This window comes from Aythya ferina (assembly GCF_964211825.1).
Source record: "Aythya ferina genome assembly, chromosome: 13".
NCBI classification, from domain to species: domain Eukaryota; kingdom Metazoa; phylum Chordata; class Aves; order Anseriformes; family Anatidae; genus Aythya; species Aythya ferina.
The window spans coordinates 5871583-5883644 of record NC_140311.1 but is presented as its reverse complement, the minus strand read 5'-3'; the positions used below and the strand labels follow the sequence as shown (position 1 = coordinate 5883644).

The window sequence follows — 12062 nt, the reverse complement described above, 5'->3', positions numbered from 1 at the left end:
CAAGAAACAGTAATCTTCAAATTTTACTCCCCAGATTTCTGATCTACTGGTATATTCCTTTGGGAAGATAATGACAGAGCTTGTCTTTCATAAAGACATTGAAAATAGATCGTAGTCTAAAAGTTATCGTATCATTTTGGGTAAGCAGCCAGTTTTGTTAGAAATAATAAAGTATAAAAAATACAGAAAAGCTAATACAGCACACACGTTATTTTAGCACTGTAGGAAGTTCTTATCAAGATGAGTATTGTTTTTTCCCACCTTTTGGAAATCAGAAGGGAGGAAGAAGCTTATTAATTCAACATTTTATTTTTAAAACATAGAGAGAACACAACACAACAGTCCTCCAACAAGCAGAATTATGATTGTGTCTGATAAGGTGGGTGCAATCCAGGCTTACATCAGGCTTGATTTTAATTCAGTCATAGTTATTGCATGCTTCTATGAAGGCTGTGAATAACCTTTCTTTTTTTTCCAGTCTTTCTAGTGTTACTCCAAGAACTTTAGATAGAAGCCTTCGGAGGCAGAAAATGAATCTGACTCCAAGTGACCACCAGTGAAAGAAAAGGATATGCAGACATTATTCTTTGAAGCAAAAGGCTCCTCAATCTGGCAGGGTTCTTTTGTGTCTATCAACTTTAAACATTTACCTATTTATACAGCAGACAGAAAATGTATACAATATTTAAGTCAAAAGAAATCTTACCGCACTGGACAGAAGAGGAAATGTAAGTGAGCACAGTAGGAAGTCAACAGCACCATCCTTTTACTTACTGGAAAGTGCCATAGGCGAAATACCTGTTGACTGATGAAATAACAATATGGACAGTTTTGTAGGATTTCTGTCTGTCTGCATTTTCTTCAGGAAATTCCAACCCCTGAAATTACAAAAATATGTATATTTCAGTTTGCTTGAAGATTTTTGTTTGTTTGTTTCCTTGTTTGTTTGTTTTCAATTGAGTTTCTAGCCAGCCCAAACAGTTGGGACAAAAAAATAGGAAAAAAGAAAAAAGTAATCTATTAGAGTTAAATACTAATGAACAAATAATAACACTTGAAGTTATTTCTTGTTTTAGAGCATAATAATCTCAATTTCTTTCAAGAATTGCAAATAGAAATGGCCCTTCTTAGGGCATTATCTGCAAATTATCTGCTAATACATTTGCATCTTCAGAAAATCCACAGTTCAGCTCCTACAGTGTTCACCCTCTCTAATTTTATATTCCCATGATCTATATGTCCCTTCAGAACCTCATTTTCTATCTTAAAATATCACACAATTCCCTACCTAGCCTCCATGATTTGCACTGAGTATAGGTGAGGAATGAGCATGGAAGAAATTGTTTTTCTTTAAGTAAGAGGGGTAGAGTTCTGTCATTTTTGATCAAAATGTTCTCTCTAGCAACATCAGAAAACAACACCCACCGTTGGGCCTGAATGTCTATGAAAAATCTCTTAGAACTACTGGATTGTGATGAATAAAGAATAAAGATAAACAAACTTATGCAGTTAGCACTGAATGTTCAAAAATTTTCTACTTCTCGGATGTCAGGAAGCTGTTTAAAGCTTGGCATTGGGCTGGACTAACTACTCAATAAAAATCAGGGAATATGAGAAAAATTGAGCAAAACTCCAGTACACATTTTAAAGGCTTGTTTGGTGAACTGAAAATTTAGTTAACCTTTCAGGAATTACTGTGGAAAATTTCGAGATTAAATTCAATTACAGGGTGAAATGGACATTTTTATTTCTGCTTCAAGTGCAAATTGTAACACATCAATGAAGGTAAAGCTGTTTCCAAAGCCTCCATTACCATTTTTAAAGAGAAAAATAACTTCTTTAGTTTTCAGTATATATTGCCTGTTAATAATACAAGTGGCTCAGAAGGAGTTAAGGAAATAGGGACCTATCTACAAGTCAAGTCACCTGCTGAGATGAGATACAAATCCAGGCATGTGAATGCACAGGAACAAAACTCAATTTACTCCTCCCAGCCCACAACAAAGCCATACCTGTCCATTTAGATACACTATGTTGCTTCTAAAGAGCAGAACTTCATTTTGAACAATATAATATAAAACTCTGTTTTCCATATAAACATTATTTATGACTATTCTTCCTTCTGCTGCAGCAACATCAATGTTCTTTTTTATCTTCATCTTTTGACTTGCCTATTCTGTGTCTCTGTCACCAACACTGGATTAAGGAGAAACACCACAAGAGTACAGAAGCTGAAAGGGAGTTATGGAAGCCAAATGACAACATAATCTTAAACTAGAAAGAAACAGTGCAAAGGATGAGTGTAAATGGGTAATTTTAAAATGGTACAATGTGACAGACCTTTGAGATAGGTGGCTTACAGACACTGGTGTTCAAATGAGATACAGTTAAACATCTATATGTATGTATGTCAACAGCAGTAGCTCCAAGGAGCAGAATGAATTGCAGCCACATCGCCCATAACAGACTGCAGACTCCAACCGCTGCTACAGTTAGGCCATCACTTTGAAGGTTATTTAAGGCACACTGGCAACATACATAGAATAAATTTTCTATCGCTTGCAAATGGGAAAGATCACATACAAAATGGCTACAGCTTAAAATTCTAAAGCACCCATGAATTGTCAGCACCTGATAACCGAGTGTTTTATGAGACTCCACAGAAGTGTGGCCCAATGACCAAGCACTATGTCACCAGGCATAGTCTGGTCAATGTCTTCTTACAAACATCAAAGTGGCTTTGAGCCTTACATGTTGTATTTTAAGAGTTGTGGTGGTTTTACCCTGCTACACAGCTGAACTCCACTACAACTGCACCCCCACTTCCCTTCTCAAATTAAAAAGGGAAGAAAATACAATGGAAAGGGCTCAAGGGTGGAGGTAAGGACAGGGAGATCCCTCAACAATTATCATCATGGGCAAAACAGATTCAGAGTAGGGAGAGGAACAGAATTTATCACCTATCACTAACAGACGAGAATAGTGAGAAACTAAAAGCAAACTAAAACCACCTTTCCTTACATCCACCCTCTTGTATGTCCTTCCCCAAAGCAGCACAGGGTAATGGGGGCTGTGGTCAGTCCCTGACACTTCACCTCCTCTGCTCCTTCACAGTCACTCTCTGCCCCTGCTCCACATGGGGTCCCTCCCACAGGATGCCATCCTTCCCAAACTGAGCCTGTGGGGGCTGCACACAGGCAGCAGCTCTTCAGGAACTGCTCCCACATGGCTCCGTACCATGGAGTTCATCCCCTAGGAGCAAACTGTTCCAGCACAGGTCCCCCATGGGCGGCAGCTCCCCCCAGGCCCCCTGCTCCTGCATGGGCTCCTCTCCACGGGCTGCAGCTCCAGCCCAGGGCCTGCTCCTGCGGGGGCTCTCCATGAGCCACAGCCTCCTCCAGGCCACATCCACTTGCTCTACTCCATTGAGGGCTCCTCCACGGGCTTTAGCATGGAGAACTGCTCTGCCGTGGGACCCATGTGCTGCAGGAGGACAGCCTGCTCCACCAGGGGCCTCTCCTCCTTCTGCACTGACCTTGGGGTCTGAAGGGCCATTTCTCACTCATCTCTCCCAGCTGCTGTTGTGCAGCAGTTTTTTTCCCCCTTTCCTAAATCTGCTCTCAGAGGCAGAAACAACATCGCTCATTGCCCAGCTTGGACCAACATCGGGTCCCTTTTAGAACCTGCTGGCACTGGCTCTGATCTGGCATGGGACAGACTCTTCTCATGGCAGCCACCCCTGCATTCCCCTGCTACCAAGCCCTTGCCACATTAATGCAAGACAATGGTACAGAAATTCAAGCAGGGTAGCTCAATAAAGAAAACAAAGATGTACTGAATTAAATACATTTAAAAGATCTGAGTGGATGCTGACCTTCTGTCCCTCTCTCCTCACCAGTGGCTTTAATCTTCCTCTCACCTAGCAGCCTTTAGTATCTGCCATGACACAAAACCTGGTCAAACTTCCCCAGCTGCCCTGAGATCTCACCTCCATCTTATTACCCCCAACCCTGGGCCATGGTTAGCAGCAAGACCCCTTCCTCACAGCAGTGGCCCCCCAGCCTGCCCCTACTTGCAGGTGCCACCTTCCAGAAACTTCCAGAAGCTTACCTTGAGCCTCTGCTGCCACTGCATGGGACTTGGCCATCAGGGCTGCCACAATCAAGGGAGCCACCAGAAGCCAGCAGAAGGAAGCCATCCCTGAGGGTCACAGCAGCTTCTTTGCACAGGCAGGAGTGCTTCTGGTGACTCTTGATGTGGGGTTTTATGTTTAACCACTGAGCTTAAATCAGACTTGGGAGGAGGTGTGGTCAGTGTGCCTCAATTATACTGTTTTTGCCTTTAAAGTGATGAATATGAAGGAAAGCCTTCACTTCACAGTTGCAATCTGGAGATTTGTGTCCTTAGCCTGAGCTTGAAGGAGGCAAAATAAGAATGAACACTTGACCATCTGACTCCAGAAGGTAAATCGGAAGAAAAGCGACTTTTAACTCTAGGCAATTTGCTGTAGATACAAGCTGTTTCTTATCATGTTGAGTTAATCAGCAATTTCTTTGTTTTTAAGGATTATGGGCACTGATTAAAAACAAATCTCTGCTCTTTTTCTGAAAGTCTCACTGCTCAGCCATGAAAGCATTACCACAAAAGTATTTCTGTGAAACAGCATCTTCCCACAAGTGCAACCTCATTTCAATATCAAGGTATGAGTCCAAAATGTGTACACAGCTTTTCATAATATGCGTGGAAGCATCTAGCATAGGATTATTTTTAAAAGACTGAAAAGAGAAAAAAGAGGCCTGCTTATCTGTTTCCAAATCACAACAGGATCATACAATGTAGTTTATGTCTTAATAAGATATTTTTAAAAAGAAATCTTAAATTATTAAATTGTTTGATATTCTTCCCTCTGGGAAATCAAAGTCAACAATGATACACTTGCTCAAATGTCTGCATGTTTCATCCTCCTTGAGTGGACTGTGTTGTATTCTGTGCATGAATCTTGCTGAAATTAGACTTTTGGGGACATATGACCTCTGTTTCTCTTATCATTGGGAAGAAAATCAATGTATTTTCTACTGTTGTGAATGCATGCATGCATACAAAGAAGTTAAGAACTAAACATTCTGATGTAATCATTCCACTATGTGTTGAAAAACATAAAATCAAGATATTACTAATCTGATAAATAGAATTTAGTAAAGAAAATAAAAACAACTAATAAACAATATACATATTGTAGGATCCTGGAGACCTAAATTCATGGAAATTATTAGGAAAAAAAGAAAAAGCAAGCAGTATTTCTGTAAGTAATATTTTAATTTGAAAATTTTACATTGAAAAAGCTGACTGGCAGCATGAAGAATTTTCAGAAACACATTAATAAACTTTTTGGATCCATTTCAGTGAAAACGCAACAAACTAGAGGTAGAACTGGGCCCCATCTAAGGAGATCACCAGGAACTGTATTTGAATGATGCTAGCAAGAATAAGAAAGAGTCTTTAGTAAGGGCATCTGTAAAGGAATGGCTTCATATTTAGCATATTAACTAGGTGTTTAAGAGGAATACTTCACTATATCTGAAACATTCCCAGTTTTACCAAAGAGTCTACATGTAAAATGAAATAAGTCACCAAGTTTTTCTGTGCCCCAGACTTCATCTGGAACACATCGCTTCACCACCACAACAAGAGTTTGTTAGGAAAGATACAAGCGTTAAAGGAATGGGGACATAGTACAATAAGGAATGGATGTGCCATAAGAGAAGAAAATCTGACTAGAAGTTTTAGGCACAACAGTTTATAACATGAGTAAGCAATAAAATATAGGGGAAAGGAATGTATTAAATAAGAAGAGAAAGTTTATTTTGACTGGCATTGACTGTGAAAAAAAATAAATCTAGTATGTCTAGAATTAGACCTCGCATACTGTGTTTTTGTGCCTTCTGCAAGTCTGATGCTTCTTCACTGATATGATTAAAGAGGTTTTGTAGGACTTACTTGCCTTCATATTGGGAGTAAGGAATAACCATTTATACAATCTAACAGCTGGAAACAGGTAAAATAAGCACAAGCTATGCTACAGAAATCACAGATCATTTTCAAGAAAAACATGAGTCTGTCAATCAAAACATAAGTCAACCTACCATATAGCCCTAAACTAAAAGTTAGTAAGAATAATCAGTGCTGTATTATATTTTGGGAAGTCAATGGATTAGAAAAATACATTATTTTAAATCAGTCATCAGCTAAAGTAGTGACAATTCTTTAATAAGGCCAGGATTGGTTTTGTAAATGAGTAGACCAGCAAAGAGCTGGCTGGGTGCACTAGTAATCTTCAAAGCTTGATTGCTTTTTCTGATAGCTTTAGAAAATTAGTGGATGAAAGCATGTGTAATATATCTGGTCTGAGTAAAACACTTAATGTAGTGTCTTACAGAATCTTTACTTGCAAAATTAATTCAAATTGGCTTGGACATGGAGTACTGTCGCTTGGATTTAAAAATGTCTGGATGAGTGCAAATAAAGGGTAATGAAAAATGGCAATGTATCAAGTTGGTGGGAGGTGTCTTGTGGAGCTCTGCAGGGATCACTGTTTGGTCCTGTTTATTTAACATCTTCATTAACAATCTGGAAGAGGGAGTAAAACAGCATGTTAATTAAACTGACACATAATAATAAATCAGGAAATGGTTCTAATGCCAGCAGTAATACTTGACAAAAATGCAGCATACTACAAAGATTTCAAGAAAGGTTAACCATATCAATAACAAAGACTTAGCTGAAATGTTATTATTTCCTTCTACCTTTTAAAAAAAGTAGTCTAAAAATATACACAAAGGGGAGGGATCAGAAACCTACTAACAATCTACTAGTTTAGAGCATGATTGCACAGTATATATAAACAAAAGTAACAAAATAATATAAATTAATGAAATAATGTAATAGATAAAGTTCTCCAGAAGAGCTGAAGTGCGTTAGATTCAGTGGTACGGACTGAGTCAGTTCAGTAACCTCATGGAAAACTAGTATTTGATAGGTAGGAAGGTCATTAAATCAGTTTTCTGATGTTTTTACATGTGATTGGTTGCTAAATGTAATGTAAAGGAGGGAATATACAGACAAGAGGAATTGGAGATAGGACCACATCTTTCAGTATCACTCATGGCTAAATTGGACTTAGGTATAGCATAAACCACACCCTTAAGTGTAGCTTAATAGTTTCTTATGAAGTCGAAATTCAGCATTGTGGAGTACTGTTCCACAATGGCAAGACTGTAGTCTATTGCTATAGCATGCAGAATTTAATTATAAATACTCTAACAAAATCAAATACATAAGTAAAAATGAAGCTGTTCAGTGAACAGTGATGAAAATCGAGCAAAGACTACAGTGAGAAATGAGAGGTCAAAAATATGTTGGAATGTTAGTACTCTATCAGACACAACTGCTTTTGTTTTACAAACATAACTAATTTAAACACAGACCTTAAATATTGGTGTTATTGTCTCCCTGCTTTGAATGATTTACAGCAGCTTTTCCTGCCTGGCCCTAGGGCTGCCGTTCTGCACTGAATCATAAATGTCGAATCATTTTTAAAGGGCAGTTTGATGTTACGTCCTAAAAGGTAAGAAAAAAGAAGAGAGCATTCAGTGTCTCCTTTACCAGACCCAGTTTACATTCTGCTGGAAACTTGTGAAGTCCCCGGAAAACACAAGAGGAGCTTAAAGACTCTCTCATGGGTCTCACAGTTATTAAAGTATTCCTATATTACCAGGAAATGAATATAAAACAATTAGGAAAATAAAGCTTTGCAGTCCCCACACTAAACGTTGTATCTTGTTAGACTGTTCTTGCAGCTTTTGGAGGGCAAAGCTCCAAACAGGCACTAGTAGACAAGTTGACAAGTAGACTAGTCTGTAGTAGACAAGCAGCTCTGTCTCTCCAGTGGAGCTCTTCTGCAGAGTGGAACACTGGAACATTCCTTGTTTTCATTAAAGTTGTATTGCTTTCTGTTTAAAATGAATGCAAAGCTATTAGAAGAAATAGATAATAACATGCAAAGTATCGATGTCACATAACTTTCTATTCATGAGCTAGGCACTGACCTGCTATTCACAGATGTAAAACCTACTTGTCTGAAGGGAACAGTTCCACTGATGTAAATGAGAACAGAGAAATCCAAATTCATTTGCCAATATATAATATGATGTATATAGAAAAGTGTTCAATACACTTTAGCAGCAGTAGAGAAAAATTCTCTTGGTGTCTGTTATGTAATCACCCTCCTGAACCTTTCTTGCAAGGTTATAGGGAAAAACCACAGAAACATTAAAGGTTGTTTAGGTGTCAGCTATTGTATTATACTTTTTTCATTTAATTTATTCTCAGTGGCCTTGCCCTGAATGCTACTATCCATTAATGACACCAGTTTTGTTTAGTTTAATTTTTAATCCTCTCTTTTTAAGGATTTGTTTTCTCTCTCTCTCTCTTTTTTTTTCTTTTTCTTTTTTTTTCTTTTTTTTTTCTCTTTTCCACTCCAGTATTTGTGAAGTATCTGCACTGGTCATGAACTACTGAAATTTTATTATACGTATGATTATTTTTAAACACACACACACAAAAAAAATACAACTACTTATGGGAGTGCTAAGCCTTCCATTATAGAAATAATTAATCTCTTGTATTTGCAAGATAAAAATCTTTAGGGAACATATGAAAAACAGCAAAGAACAACTTTATTTTATTTTATTTTATTAAGAGGAAAAATTATATAAACAGGCCTGGTACTGTCTATTAAACTATGGAATGTGAAAAGGCATACAAGCACTTAGATAAAGCTTTATCAGTTTTCTTCCATTTTACTCAAGGAAAAAAAAGGCATTCTACAGAACTTTCTTTATAGAAGTGTTTTGGCAAGCTCTTGTTAGATCTTTTCTAAATCTTTTCAGTGTGAGTACTTTTTTTTTCCTTGCATGTTAACCTAACCTTCGCTATTCTAGCCTTAAGAAAGTTATATTAATTACATTATTGTTTAATTATTATAGTAATATTATTATTAGTTAAGAAAGTTATATTAATTAACTATATACTTGTTTACAAAACACACTTTCCCCCAGTTAACTGAAGCTACCTGTGTTACTTTTTTTTTTTTTTTTTTTTTTTTTAAGTTTTTGTTGTATCAATGCATTTTATATGTAGCAGCTTCTGTTTCTGCTGTAGATGGGGAAAAACATGAAGACAAAATTGCCATTTTTCAGATCTCACTGACATTTTTCAGATCTCTCACTTTTTTTACTTCCCTCCCTCATGTTAATTTTGAAGAGTGCTTGGAAACATATACAGACTTACAAATGATGCTAGGTTTTACTGATCCTTTCACTTAGAACAAATATACTATTTATGTATTTTTAGCAGACAAGGACATTTTAATTAATCTCTCTTCTATCAATGACTCATAAAACAAGAAACAGACCCAGTGACTCATTCCCCCTTTAAAAGGGGAATATATATTAGTTCAATTTTTGACAGGAAATAACATAATCTATATGATGATCTATTAGTTACTTTTCTGTGTGGACATTTTTTTCTCCTATGTCTGCTTCAGATGCAGTTGCTGTGGAAGTTACTGTGCACAGTAGTCAACAGGACTACTCCAGGGATTTAGGGACTTTCAAGAAGATCCCATACATGTTATGTGCCAGCAACTATCATAGCTAGAGCTTGCCCTGCCTCAGGGAAAAAATGAAAATCCATTTCTTTCTTTTGGAGAGAAAAAATAAATAAATAAATCACTGTTCTAATACCACACTCTAAGTCTGAAACATGAAAGTTTTAGAGATTAGTAACAACAACAACAACAACAAAAAGGTTATGATTATTAGTAGTACTCCTTATATAGGCTTAATTCTTTTTTCTATGTTTCAAAACATAACTAAATGAAGATTACTTGACAGGCTTGGAGTTTGGAATAGCATTATATCTAGAGAGAATTCATAGAGTTCATTCAGATCTAAAGTATGGTTAGTTTTAGAAAATTTATTTAGCTTATGGAGAGTAGCTAAGTACAAAATAAAACTTACAGAACATACTTTTAAAAACTTGTATAGTAAATACCTATAATCCAACAATATACATTGGAATATAACAGTTCAACTTCATTAATTCATAATTTAAAAATTTAAAAATCCATAAATATAGAATGCCAGACAAAAATAGTCACAAACTCTATGATATAAAGTTGTCAGAGAATGTACAATTCTCAAACATGTACAAAGATGCTGATATTTTTCATGATCACTACTAAAACTAGAGAGGAGCAAAGATTAATTAAAATAATATATGTTTAAAAAAATAGTTTGTGCTTTACCTTTTTTTTTTTCTGAATTAGAGCAATAGGCAGAGTTCCAGATGTAAGGTTGCTTCTCATGGCAGTTAACAAGCAATTCTGCTGTTATTCTTCTCTTAAGAGTTTGTTTGTATTCCAACCTACAAAGCATCCAACATCTCATTTAACACGTGCTTATTAAATATAATTATTTGCTCTCTATGTAAGTCAGTCTTGTATTCAAATGCTGATTTGGTTGTTTCAAATCAAGTTAAATTTCAGCTTCCAGCTGAGTTGTGAGCATGGTAAAAATAGGATATGCTTCTACAAATACTGACCTAACAGCTGTTCACAGGAAGGATTCACCATTTCTGCTAAGTGTGTATAAACTGCTGCATTCTGCTTTTGCAGTTCCATTTATAATCTATTTACAGGCTAAAAGGATAAAAAGGAATAAGAAAGAATTTTTCTGAAGCCACTTTTTGAGAATATCATTTAGATTGATGTCCAAACAGCTGTAGGTGATTATAATAGACTAGTTTGAGAACGTTACCAGGTTACCACGTAGACCAAGTGATTTCTCTATGCTCATTCTTACTTTTTACATGTCAGAGTTCCTCAGAAATAATAAGATGATGAAAATCTTTGCAGATAGAAAAAATAAGAGGCTGTTACCTCACAAATCAAATTTGCTTTGGCGACCCATTGCAGAGAATGAAGGCTTCCAGTCATCCTTAGTGATAAAAATATCCCAATCCCCTACCCAGTGCATGCAGAACATGGATAAATTAATTTTAATAAGGAGAATATTTTGCAGAATAACTCTGCAAAAGAGTACAGAAAAAATAGTAAGAGTCTGAGATCACAGATCTACTGTCCTACCTAATGCAGGTGTGCCTGCACCTGCATTGCAAAGCTGGATTGGCTTTTGAGCATTCCTTCTCCTTAGATGTTTTCCTGTTGTTTCATTTTTTATAACCATCTCATGATCAAATGCAGTAACTGGTTGATGAACATCCTCCTAGTCTACAGCAGACCTGAAGTTATGTCTAAACGGAATATGTAGCATGTAATTTAACAGTAATTTATCTTACAGCATGTGGCTATTTGTGATACTTGTGTTGTGGTTTAACCTGGCCGGCAGCTAAGCACCACACAGCCGTTTGTTCACTCTCCGCCCTCCCTCTCTGGGATAGGGGAGAGAAATGGGAAAGTGAAGCCTGTGAGTTGAGATAACGGCAGTTTATTAAGACAGGAAAATAATAATAACAACAATAATAATTACAATGATAATAGTACTATTACTAATAATGTGTACAAAACAAGTGATGTACAATGCAATTGCTCACCACCCGCTGACCGATGCCCAGCCTAAACCCAAGCAGTCCAGCCCTCCTCCCCCCAGCTAGCCACCCCTCTATATTGTTTAGCATGACATCAGATGGTATGGAATACCCCTTTGGCTGGTTTGGGTCAGCTGCTCTGGGTCTGTCCCCTCCCAGCTCTTGCTGCACCCCCAAGCCTGCCCATTGGCGGGACAGAGTGAGAAGCTGAAATGTCCTTGGCTTGGTGTAAGCACTGCTCTGCAACAATTAAAACATCAGCATGTTATCAGCACTCTTCTCATCCTAAGCCAAAACATAGCATTCTACCAGCTACTAGGAAGAAAATTAACTCTGTCCTAACTGAAACCAGGACAACTTATCAGTTTGGTGAGAAGAATTTTATACAGAAAATA

The 12062-nt window shown here is 37.1% G+C and overlaps 1 long non-coding RNA gene across 1 annotated transcript; it reads right to left on the bottom strand.

Annotated features, from left to right (window-relative positions):
* Positions 1-5372: 5372 nt before the first annotated feature.
* Positions 5373-8125, bottom strand: LOC311443754. The gene is made up of 3 exons (XR_014697483.1): positions 7822-8125; positions 7485-7617; positions 5373-6627 (listed from the first exon to the last, which is right to left on the bottom strand). It is a non-coding gene; the product is annotated as an uncharacterized lncRNA (long non-coding RNA).
* Positions 8126-12062: the final 3937 nt, after the last annotated feature.